We start from the raw sequence: 12136 nt of genomic DNA, 5'->3' as shown, positions 1-12136 counted from the left end.
AAATTCATTACCGATTCTTTGAATGTCCTCTGATGCTAAAGAGAATGGGGTAATACATTCTAAAAGATAGATCCAGTGCATTTTGCATTATTGAAACAACTACTTCCAATGAACTGAGTGAAAAAAAGGATTTTGTGTTTTGACCCTTTTTTCTGCTAATGGGATTTTCATGTATAGTGTTTGTTATGTCAGCTGTTCTGGTAAATAATGGAGACAGAGTGTGTAATACTTGCATTTCGTGGTAAACATTGTTCCACATACTTTATATAACTAGTCTGTTGGTGGGAAAATTACTAGAGGCTTGTGTACTTACCTATTAATTGGTTCTGAATGAATTTTCTATGTTTGCTTTACAGTTTACAATTCTGAATTTTCTGTATTCTGTTTACCATTTTGGAAGTATACATCTTTTTGAAAGTATAATCTGTTTTTTATGAATGTCTTATTTTTAATGCAGTTAATTCAAGTGGCTAACAAAACACAGAATCAATACATACTCTACTTCAGAATAGATTTATTATGAAGGTAATGTTATTGCCACAGCAAATTACTGAAAAAATGCATCTGATGTAATCTGTGAGTATGCATTAGGAAGAAGGTTTAAATCAGAGTACCAAAATACAAGACATGTAAAAAGAATATCTGCTACATAATTTTCCAGAAGTAAATGGAAGTAAATTCCCAGGTGCTATAATTCTGCTCTTTGATGTGGCACACTTTAAAAAGTTAATTGACCAGAATTCTTAGCTCATAACTGTTAAGGTATGCAGGTAGATTAGTAATCCTCTGCCTGGGGTTACAGTAGCTGAACAGGACATAGTAAACTACTGGACAGAACATGGGAAATTGCTGATTTTAACCACTGAGTGGCTGAAAGTTACAGATAGCATCGTGAGTGATTACTAGCTTTCACAGATGGTTAAGGGAGAATTTTGTGAGAAATGGAGAAACTTCACAGATAATTAAAGGAGGAATCAGGGGCATTTTGTGGATTATTTTCTTGTAACGCCAACAAAGCCTGGGTAGCCATATCAGTAATGCCACATAAAGCCACAGTTATCTAGGTAACTACCAGAAATACCGAATTTGCATATGGAGGTGACAAAACTGGGAACCATGGGGACAAACACCTAGGTAAGGGTTGTTTATCTGGGAGAAGAAAAGGGATCAAGGTGGGTGGGAGGAGTACAAGTATGGGAAAATGCAGAGAAAAGGTGAAAAAAAGGCTGGTTGAATGTAAGCAGTCTGCTGCTCATTATGCTTCTCTGGCTGAGCCTGTGTGTGATCACTGCAGTCTTTTTTCTTTACTTACTTCTGTGTTATCACCCTTCTTAGTAGGCAGGGGTGGGCTTTTGCAACTAGAATGATACCCAGATCTGGAATGACTTAAGGTCTGAGACAGCAAGTTGGTAGGACGTTCAGGATCTGGATCTGGATATCAGGCAAGACTTAAAACCTGCACTGATATTTGAGTGACCCATTAATGTGGGTTTATTTGTGCCTTGAGAAAACAAGGGAGTGCATATGTTAGCTGATGAAATTCAGTACTGACTAGCCAGAGGGGAGAAAAAGGTTAAACATTGTTCATGCTCATGTGAGTGCTTGTTTGTGTTTATGTTGATCCATGGGGGCAATGTGTCTGTATATTGTGTGTGTGTGCATGACTGTGCACCTACTGAGGCTATAGTCAACTTCACTGCTGGCTGGATCTATAAACAGGAATGGGAACAACCACCTTGATATGAAAGTCCACTGAATTCAGCTTTTCTTGATAATAACTGCTGCAGAACAGATGTTGAGTGACTGTTCGCTATCTTCTGTAACTGTGGTTCCAGTTCTCCTCCCTTTGCTAGAGATGAGTTTAGTCACTCCCACATACTTCTACCATGTTTATTCACCAAAAGAAATAAACCAACAGGAATATTTTTAGTTCTTTCAGAGAACTAAATTCTTTTAAAATGGTGATGTCCCAGTTAGTAACTAGAGGTTCACAGGGTAGACAACTGCAGAAAACCACTATAAATAAAAGCCTCTCAATCCCTCCTAAAATTTAAAAAAAAAAGAAAAAGGGGGAAATAATAGATACAACATAGTGAGAAGGTAATGTTTATGGGCAGAATATCAGGAAGCATCATTCACTCAAACACTCCCTAGCTTTTTGTGTTTATTACTTCTAGGTCCATTTTGTGAGGAACCTGGTGATCCTTGTGCATCTCAGCCATGCCTGAATGGGGGCATATGCCAGTATAACCAGTATGGATATGTTTGTGATTGTCCTGTTGGTTTTCTTGGTCACAACTGTGAAATTGATATCAATGGATGTTCTTCAAGGCCATGTCAGAATGGAGGTACATGTATCAATTTGCCAAATGTAAGTATAAGCTTCAGAGATCTCTATTTGAACATAGAATCATAGAATCAGAGTTGTTTGGGTTGGAAGGGACCTCAAAGTCCCTTTTAGGGGACTTTAGTGCCAACCCCCATGCCACGGGTAGGGACATCTTCCACTAGATCAGATTGCTCAAAGCCCCATCCAGCCTGATCTTGAACACTGCCAGGAATGAGGCGTCCATGTCTGGGAAGTCTTTTCCAGTGTCTCACCATCCTTGTAGTAAAGAGTATCTTCCTTATATCTAATTTAAATATACCCTTTTCCTCTTTTAGTTTAAAACCATTATTCTTTGAGCTATCAATGCAGACCCTTTTAAAAGTCCCTCTCCAGCTTTCTTGTAGGCCCTCTTTCAAGTATTGAAAGGCTTCAATCGAGCCTCCAGAGACTTCTCTATACCTGCATGAATAATCCCAATCCACTCAGCCTTTCTCAGAGGAATGTCACAGAAATGGCCACAAAGAGGTTCATGTCTTTCTTATGCTGTCATCCCCAGACACTGAACACAGTACTCCAGGTGGGATCTTACTAGACCAGAATGGGAGAATCACCTCCCTAGACCTGGTAGCTACACTTTTTTTTATGCAGCCCAGCATACAGTTAGGTTTCTGGGCTGCAAGTGCATATTGCTTGCTCGCATCCAATTTTTCAGTCAGCACTATCACCTAATCCTTCTTCTCAGGGCTGCTCCTAATGCATTCATCATCCAGCCCATACCAATACTGATGATTGCCCTGACTCATGTGCGGGACGTTAAATTCAGCCGTGTTGAACCCTATGAGGTTCACAAGCCCACTGCTCAAGTCTATCAAGGTCCCTCTGGATGGAATCCCTTCCATTTAGTGAATCGACTGCACCACTCTGCGTGGTGTCATGTGCAGACTTCTGAGGGTGCACTCACTCCTTCTGTCTGTGTAATTTATAAAGACACTGAACAGTACCGGTCCCAGTACAGGCCCATGAGGGATACTATTTGTTGTTACTGATCTCCATTTGGACATCAAGCAGTTGATTGCAACTCTTTGGAAATGGCCATCCAGCCAATTCCTTATCCATTGAATAGTCATCCATCAAACCCATACCTCACCAACTTAGCAACAATGACATTGTGTGGGACAATGTCAAATGCCTTACGAAAGTCACGGTAAATGACATCAGTTGGTCTTCCCTTATCCATCAATGCAGTTACTTCATCATAGAATGCCACCAGATTAGTCAGCCATGATTTGCCCCTTCTGAAGCCATATTGGCTATTTCTAATCCCCTCCGTGTCACCCAGGTGCCTCAACTTAGCTTCCAGGAGGGTCTGTTCCATGCAAGTGGCAGACAATTTAATTCTAATATACATTTTAAAATTAGCTTTGCATGCTTCTTGAAGAAACACAGCTTTGTCTGAATGTGTAGCATTCCTAATATTTCTATGGTTGAAAAGCCCAAATACCACATTTTTAGTTCAGTTGTTTTGTGGTCACTTAAGAAACTACCAGTGTTGTTTAACTGTTTTCTCTCTCCCTAATAAAATATTCTGATACAAAACATGATACATCAGTCATCTTTATTAATTAATGGTTGTTTCCAATTCTCTTGCTTTGCCTGTGATACTTGGTTTTAATTTACTTGGTTTAAATTCCCCCCTCCCCCCCCCCTTCTTATTTCTTCTTGTAAAATAGAATAAATTAATGCAGACTCATAAAGGTTTGATAATAGAGTCAGATCTGGTCATATTTCAAACTGCATTGTCAGCACATTTTCACTAGCATGACTATTGCAAATAGCAGTGATTATACAGAACCAAAATAGTGGAAAAAGATTCAGAAGCTCAGTATCACGTTCCAGCGATACATACTCACAGAGAGAGAGAAAAAAAGACATCTGAATTGCTGAACAAACTGATAGATTTCGAAATTATACAATATCTGTCTAAATATTTTTAGTAGATATACTAGCACATAGTAATTTGTACTGTCATTTCTATAGTCAAACAGATGCAGTAGTTTGTTTTACATATATATGTATAAAAATCTTCCAGTAGATGTTCAAAGTTTCTTGATCATGGCTTTAAGACTGATTCTAAAGAAAAACCTGAACACTTGCAATTTCACTGGGGGAATAAACCCCTATATACTTTTCCTATACTTTCTGACATCAAAAGACCAGTAAAGAATATTACTTTATATAGAGAAATAAGGGTGAGAGTATCAGCTCTGAGAAATACTTTGTTTGTAAAATAACTTACTGTTCTTACTGTGTAAATTACAGATGTCTTTCACCATCGTAGAGAAGCATATATCCTGTGTTTCATATTGAAGGGAAAAAGCTTTTTGTTTCCTACTGTAGTTAGTGAATACAGTTTGGTATCTGATGTACCTTGTGCACTGTTACTGTTTGATAGATGCAAACATTACATTGATACAAATTTAGAAATGAGGAAAAACCCTAAATGAATTGTAAAGTTCCTTTTCGATCCAGTTATGAAATGACAAACCCAGCTAAATTTAGAGCTGGTGTATTTCCAGCTAGCAAACCCAGCTCTGGTATAATTTTTGCTGGAATGCCTATTCAACTTGTCCTAAATTCTGTTTGTAAGCTAGGACTGCTTTTTGTTCTGTCTTTGTAGACTGTTTAATATAATGAAGCCCTGTTGTCCTAGTTAGGATCTCTGTACTAATGAAAGTAAACACTAATTTCTGTATTGCCTTGGGTACAACAAGTAATTATTTTTAATTTCCATCTCTTCTGTAGGATGTGGCATGTATCTGTCTGCCAATATTCACTGGCAAGTTCTGTGAGAGAATCCTGAATCCGTGTGAATTACTGCCTTGCTTAAATAATGCAACTTGCGTAGCTCAACACCAGAACTATAACTGCCGGTAAGACTAGAAATTAATTTATTTTAGTACTTTAATCACTTGATGACATCCCACTGATTGCAGAAAGAAAAGACTTCTTCAGTCACAGAGAACACAGAATTATAAACTTTTCTTTCAACAATTGTTTATTTATTTTTGGTGCTCTACTGTGTCAGGCTTCTTGAAAACTCTTGAAGTGCTAGAAAAAGTTTTAAAATATTTAAGTTACAAACTTTTTAATCAGTAATTCTGTAAGATAAAATATATAAATCCTGACAAATTGACGATAGGTAAGACAATTACACTGCAGGTACCACTCCCATTCAGAGTGTATGATATTTCTGTTGTTTCTGATATGATAAGGCAAATGATTGAATTTCTAATTCACAGACATGCATTAGTAGGTCTTAGATTGATCCTTCAAGCAGCATGGTTAAAAGTGCTTTATTCAGGAAGACCACACTGGAAATTATCCATTTGAAAACAACAGAAGTGACCCAACATATAATTTCATTCTATTTTAAATAGCTTTTTAGAAGGTATTTAAAACTAATTTAAACTAAGCTATTTAAAACTAATAGCTTAGTTTTCTTATACCACTAAGGAGTACAATTTGTCCTCTTCCCATTTGTATGGCTTTTATCTGGCTGCCTGAAGTAAGTTCTGCTGAGTACTACTGAAGTGAGGTAAACAACTTTCAAATTTTAAGATATTCATAAAAACAGAAAATTGAAAGCTGTGGTACATGAAAGCCTGAAACCATTATGAATGAACTTAGAAATTGCAAATACATAACAGAAGTACAGATATAAAGTTACAGTCAACCAGAAGAGATTCAGTAGAGAAGTCTGGAAATTAAAATATAAATGGAACTATGTTGGCAATTTTCCCAAAGAAGAAAAAAAAGACAATTCTGTTTATACTTGCATCTAAATATATATATATAGATATATACACATACACATACACAAACACACATGGAAACATACAAAATTAGACCTTCCCATATAGATATGTATAACACAGAACAATGGTGTTAACGTTTATTTTCCAGTACTTTAAAACAAGATATATGCCACTAATAATTTACTACTGTACAGCCAGTCTTTTTGCATGGCATGTTGGTGCAGGAATAAATATGAAATGATATCTGATGTTTACATTTAAAATTGTGCATAACATAACAATTAATATCAAGATAAGATTTCATTTCTTCAAAAAAACCCCCAAAACAAACAAAAAAAACCTTGGCCCTGTATACAATGCAGATTGAGTAATTTATAATTTCACAGAGCACTGGTAGAAATAATCTGTAGCACGAACTTCATTGTACCAAAGAAAGTGGTTAATAAAAATAACTATGGAACAGCATGGTGATATAACAGTCTTCCAATTGACACAATATGTAAGAATAAGAATGGAAGTCATGATTTAGATCAATATAACAGAAAGTAAAAATGGGCAATTAACCTATGCATACTGATTATTCAGAGAATCACTTAAATTATGTGGTAAAGCTAGGTACTAGAGGTTTTAGTTTTAGGCTGAAGTGATACAATCCTTTTTACTACTAATATCAAGCATTAAAATCCTATTAATACCAGTGGTGCTTAGATTTTACCTTTAATATTTGTGTATTATATTTCTACATAAGCATATAGTTTTTCTATCTGTAAAATACACATTTGATAAGACAGACAAGGTATTTGTGGAGAGCTAGTTTGAGAAGTGGCATTGGTTGTAAGCTTTTTGGTTATAAGTTTTTAGCACTAAGAACACTCTAAAAAGGGAAATAACATCCTAGGGAGAACACTGTGAATAGAGTAATGGAGAGTGCATCCTTCAGCTTTGCACAATGTCGAGTGCCTTGCCCATAAAGACTATTCAAGTAAAAACTTCAAAACTTTAAACCCCCATAGTTTTCCTTAGCATCCAAGCTGCACAGCAGACTTCCTTGGTGAAGAAAGGGAAGAACTCCAGAAAATGACTCCTCTTCCATAGAATTATTTCCAAGACAGGTGAGATGAAGCATCTTCTTGACGTTTCAGGTTTTCTCTTTACAGAGGTACAGAGAAAGCCTGGGTTGCTGCCCTAAACCAAATACTAAAACTGCAGACTTCTAACTTTAGGTACCTATAGCAGCATTGGAAATTAGTTTCAGTAGAATGAGAGAATCATAGAAGAGCCCAGGTTAGAAGAGACCTCAAAAGATCATCTGGTCAACCTTCTATGTGAAAAGGTACTTACATGAGATTTATTTATCAGCCTGTCCAGTCACGCATTGAAAACATTCAGTTCGCAGCTGTAGTAATACCATTCAGTCCCTGAAGGCTCCAGTTACTGATTGCAATATTTTTTAGTGTTTATTGTTAATAAATAGGAAATTATTTCCTCATTTTTTGTTAAATTATGGTTTTCTACCACTTAATCCCCGGTATTTAATAAATATAAATTCTCTGTATATTTATGCCTGTATACTCAGAAGGAGGTATTTGGTTGAGAGTATGAATCATATACTTTTCAAAAGGACAGCAGATTCAGTAGTTAGTTGTGGGAGCTACAGTATTGCCAAAATCAGCGTGCTGAAACGTGGAGGAGATGCTGACTTCTAGAGAGGGCCAACAGCAGATTTTACTATTTTTAGGGTTCAGAATTCTCTTTGTAGGTTTATATCTTGCATTAGCTACTTTCTGTAGGAACAGTGGTGTAACAGTTTCAGTTTTGTTAAGTCACAGACTCTGAAGCTCTCTGACTGTGAGTTCTTCCTGAATTCATTTTACCCAAAGGAAACTTACTGTTAACTATATTGCTTTATTCAGGAGGTTTGGAGCTGCTCATTCAAAGTTTTAAGCAGAAGTTTTGTTTCATTTTCATAATCATTGTCCAATACTGTATGTTATGACTATGTCTGGTTACTTTACAAAAAACTGCGTATGTTTTATTTGTGTAATACTGCTACCTGATCCACTTTTATAGCTTTTTAACATCTTGAAGAAATGTAATGGCATTTAGCTTACATGCCTATACAAATTCAAATAATAGCTGAACTGACCTTTTTTACTCCTTGGTTTGTTTTCTTGTCCCTATTTTATGTGCTTCTCCTTATGCCCAAGCTCCATTCTGCTTGTATCCATCACCATCTCAGCTTCTACCTACTTCTCCTTTCTTCTTTGGGAAAGCAGTTGTTTTCAATTCTAAACATGCAACCAACCAGACTAATTTTAATTTTCTCCACTTCAGTTATGATGTATGACTATCTTGTATCCTAATTCCATCCTTTCAGTCTTGCTATCATGTACAGCTTTGTGCTTAGAATCTAACAGTAGCATTTTTTCTTGAATGTCAAAATTTAAGGTGATTTCAAATAGGCAGTGAACAAGGATATCCATCACAATAAAGCATGATTTTTTACTTTGTTTCTTCTATTATCCGTGTTCTTTAGGAACATAAAAAGTCACAAAATGTTCTGAGAAAATTTGTTCTCTTGGTGTCTTCTTCTGAACTGTACTGTCAACTTTGTTATGCTATTTTACTTTTACCTTTTCTGACTTCGGTATGTCTATTGCAAAATGACATCAAAAACAAAAATGGGAAAAATGAGTAAATTTTAAAAATAGAAGAAGCAGCTTCCAAAATTGGTTTACTAAACAATCTATTTTATGAAACAGTCATTGATTACCCAAATAAATTGAACTGAGAAAAGTAGGAGCTTTTTCACCTGATTTCAGATCATTGGTAAAGACAAACCAGTAAAACAAATGTTACAATTGAGTTGCTCTGACTTGGTATTAAGTGTTGATTAAAAATGGAATTATAACAAAAGACTTTTTTTTTTTTTACTTTGACATTCCTTTGATATGTAATTATAACGTATGGATGAATGGTGCTGTAACACAGAGGACAACAAATATGCTATCTGTTGGTATGAGTACTTCTGTTTAGAGGAAAAAATACATGTGTAACTATTGAGTAACATTCGTAAATAAAAGCAGATAAGTATTATGAAAAGTTCCTTTTAGCTACAATATGAGAACCAGAAATGAATTAAGAACAGACTTTTCAAGAGCTTGGATTCCAAGTATTTCAAATGGTAACAACATAATTATAGGATTTACATACAGCAATATTTTCAAGAGAAGGCTGAGATTTACGTAATCCATTGCTACTTGCATAGAGTATCCTCCTGTGGTTGTGTTTATACCAGCCTGAAAGAATATAACTATTTAGAGAAAGCTTTCTCATACCCACCTACCTCTGTCCAAATGGACCTACATATGGACTGTGTGGATGCTTTCCAGGGCTTTCTGGTGAAATCCAGCTGGTTTGACGCTTCACCAAGGGTTAATAAGTGACTTAAGCTGGACATGCTAGGTGCATCTGTACATCCCTCGTAGGCATAGCCATACCCACTGATTAGGCACCTTAACTGAGTTAGAAAATATGATTAAATTAGTTTTTATTGACTGACTATTTGCTATTGATAATATATCCTTTACTTGTGCTAGATAACTGTGAGAGGCTTCATGCATTCTGAAACCAGCAATGGCATTATTTTTTAAAATGGGGAAACATAAGCAGCATGAACGAGTCTTATATCCATTAGAAGAAGAGCATAGAAAAAAACCAGAAGCAATTCTTAATCATCTTCCTGATTTGCAGCATCTGATCTGAGTCAGTAGACAAAGTGCCCCTCAGAAAGAGCTAAAGAAACTTCCCATCTATTACTTTTGGGTTCCGCCACAAATACAAATTTTCTGGCAACTGGCGATTATCTTTCTCTTCCACTTAAATCTTTTCTTTCCATGCTACCAGAAGGAGCCTTTAGACAGAAGAACATGCTAAGCATGTCTGCAAGTAAATACTGAGTGAATTTGACAAGTATTATGTATCTGTCAAAACATGAAAAAAAGTTTTTGCAGTCTGGATTTTACTTTTTGCACATTTTGAGCAAGATATACATATTCAAATATTTTTCTATTGCTTTTGAATAAGACTTGTTTACTGTACATTTGAATCTCATCTTTTTTGTTTGTGTACAGAGGATTTGTTAAACACTGGAGGGCTGGATAAGAAAAAGGTTTTCTTCTACTAATGACAAGTTCTGACATGAAGCAGAAGAAATGCCTGCAGTTCCTTTTACCATACCGTAGTTACCCATGGCTCCATTGGCATCACATGGAACTAACAAACTGTCATAAAAATAGAATGCTAGTTTTCTCTTTTAAAGAAAAAACTGAATTACAACTAAGCAAACAATAAACCATGTGTTACTCTCTCCACATATTCCTTGTATTATTCCTTACATACCTTAAGCATGTAATTATTGACTAGTCTTTGTTAGTCATTAATAATGATTGATGCTGAGTACTTTAGACCTCATTTATCATCATATTTCTAATTTTTCTCTCTGATGGTTTAGTTGACCTGTCCTTTCTAATAGATTTCCAAACCCTCATTTACAGCTTTTTACTAAATATTACCTCATACTAGATTGTTTTATGTTTCTGGAAGATTATATGAAGTATTGGTGTGAAAATGTTTTGATCAATGCAAAAAAATTTCATAGTGAAGCAAAAATTCCAGAATCATGCAGTTGATTTTTTAATTGTCTGACTATTTTAAATAACATACAAAGTTGGTTTTGTTACTGCAAGAACATTATTTAATAGAACTGTGGAAAATAATTAAATACAATTAGCTTTTAAAATACAAGTCCTCTAATATGCTGGTGTATTTGCAGCTGTATGCCAGGATTCACTGGAAGGAACTGTGAGGAAGTAATTGACTACTGCAGGCTGCTCAGCATCAGCTGTCTGAATGAAGGATTGTGTCTTAATATAATTGGAGGATTCACTGTAAGTAATTTAATACATGTTAAACTAATTCAGTGCTCCAAAGTATAAAAGCTTCAGACAAGCAGAACTTCAAATGCATTCATTACTCTTAACAGACAAGAGGGACATACTTTGATGTGGTTTATTTATTTAAATCAATAACATAAGGACAATTCACTTGGGTAATATGGATTCTTTTTATTACTTTTTTACTGAGAGCGTGTATTGTATCAAATACTGAAAAGTATTTTTATAGGCAAAATTACATATATATATGTATCTAGCTCTATAATTGTGGTCCAGTGCTAATCCGCACAAATGAGAATTACAGTCTTTAAAAATATATTGCTTGAATTGAGAACATCTGTTGCCATTGACTTGACCATAATCAAGTTAACATTTTAAACATAAGCACATTTAAACTTAATACAAACTTAGAAGTTTGATGATGAAACTGCAGTGCAGCGAGGTTAATTCAAACTGACAATTTGAAAAAGAAGGTAATTCTGCTTGTACTAACATTCATCATGTATCAAGATTCTCCTGGTCATAGCTTGTCAGGAGAGAGGAAAGAGTAGTTTCTCCAACAGCAATAATTGGGAGCAGCATAAAGGTTACTCTAAACAACAGCTCATTCTGCAAATAACAGGAGAAGATTACAGAATCACAGAATGGTTGAGGTTGGAAAGGACTCTGGAGGTCGTCTTGTCCACCACTCTACACAAGCAGGGCCACCTACAGCCATTTATGCAGTCCTTAACCCACTTACCTGTTTGGGTGTCCAGACAAAATGCATTAGGATTACTGTTACTCCTTGCTTCCCAGAGTAAGAAGAGTAGTCTCCTGTGTAAGGGAAGGAGAGCTGGAACCGAGGGTGACAGCAAGGCTGGCAGGGACAGCATCTTCACCAACAAAGGGCACACAATCCCTCAATACCCACAGCAGATCCACAGACTCGGCCAAAAGTCCAGTGATCACAAACTAGTTTGCAATGGTTCGCAGTCAAGCTGCTTTATTAGCAGCAAGGGGATTTCTCCTAAATCTGATGTCCACACCCAGAACCG

At 35.9% G+C, this 12136-nt stretch overlaps 1 pseudogene across 1 annotated transcript; it reads left to right on the top strand.

The window, feature by feature from the left end:
- Nucleotides 1-2154: 2154 nt before the first annotated feature.
- LOC104406225 lies at nucleotides 2155-11093 on the top strand (annotated as a pseudogene). The gene is made up of 3 exons (XR_719919.1): nucleotides 2155-2371; nucleotides 5132-5259; nucleotides 10979-11093. The product of XR_719919.1 is annotated as a fibropellin-3 pseudogene (transcript).
- The last annotated feature ends 1043 nt before the right edge of the window (nucleotides 11094-12136 follow it).

Source organism: Nestor notabilis, unplaced genomic scaffold (genome assembly GCF_000696875.1).
Source record: "Nestor notabilis isolate BGI_N333 unplaced genomic scaffold, ASM69687v1 scaffold9455, whole genome shotgun sequence".
Lineage (NCBI taxonomy): Eukaryota > Metazoa > Chordata > Aves > Psittaciformes > Psittacidae > Nestor > Nestor notabilis.
Note: the sequence above shows the minus strand (reverse complement) of the source record. Positions and strands in the feature narration are given on the sequence as shown.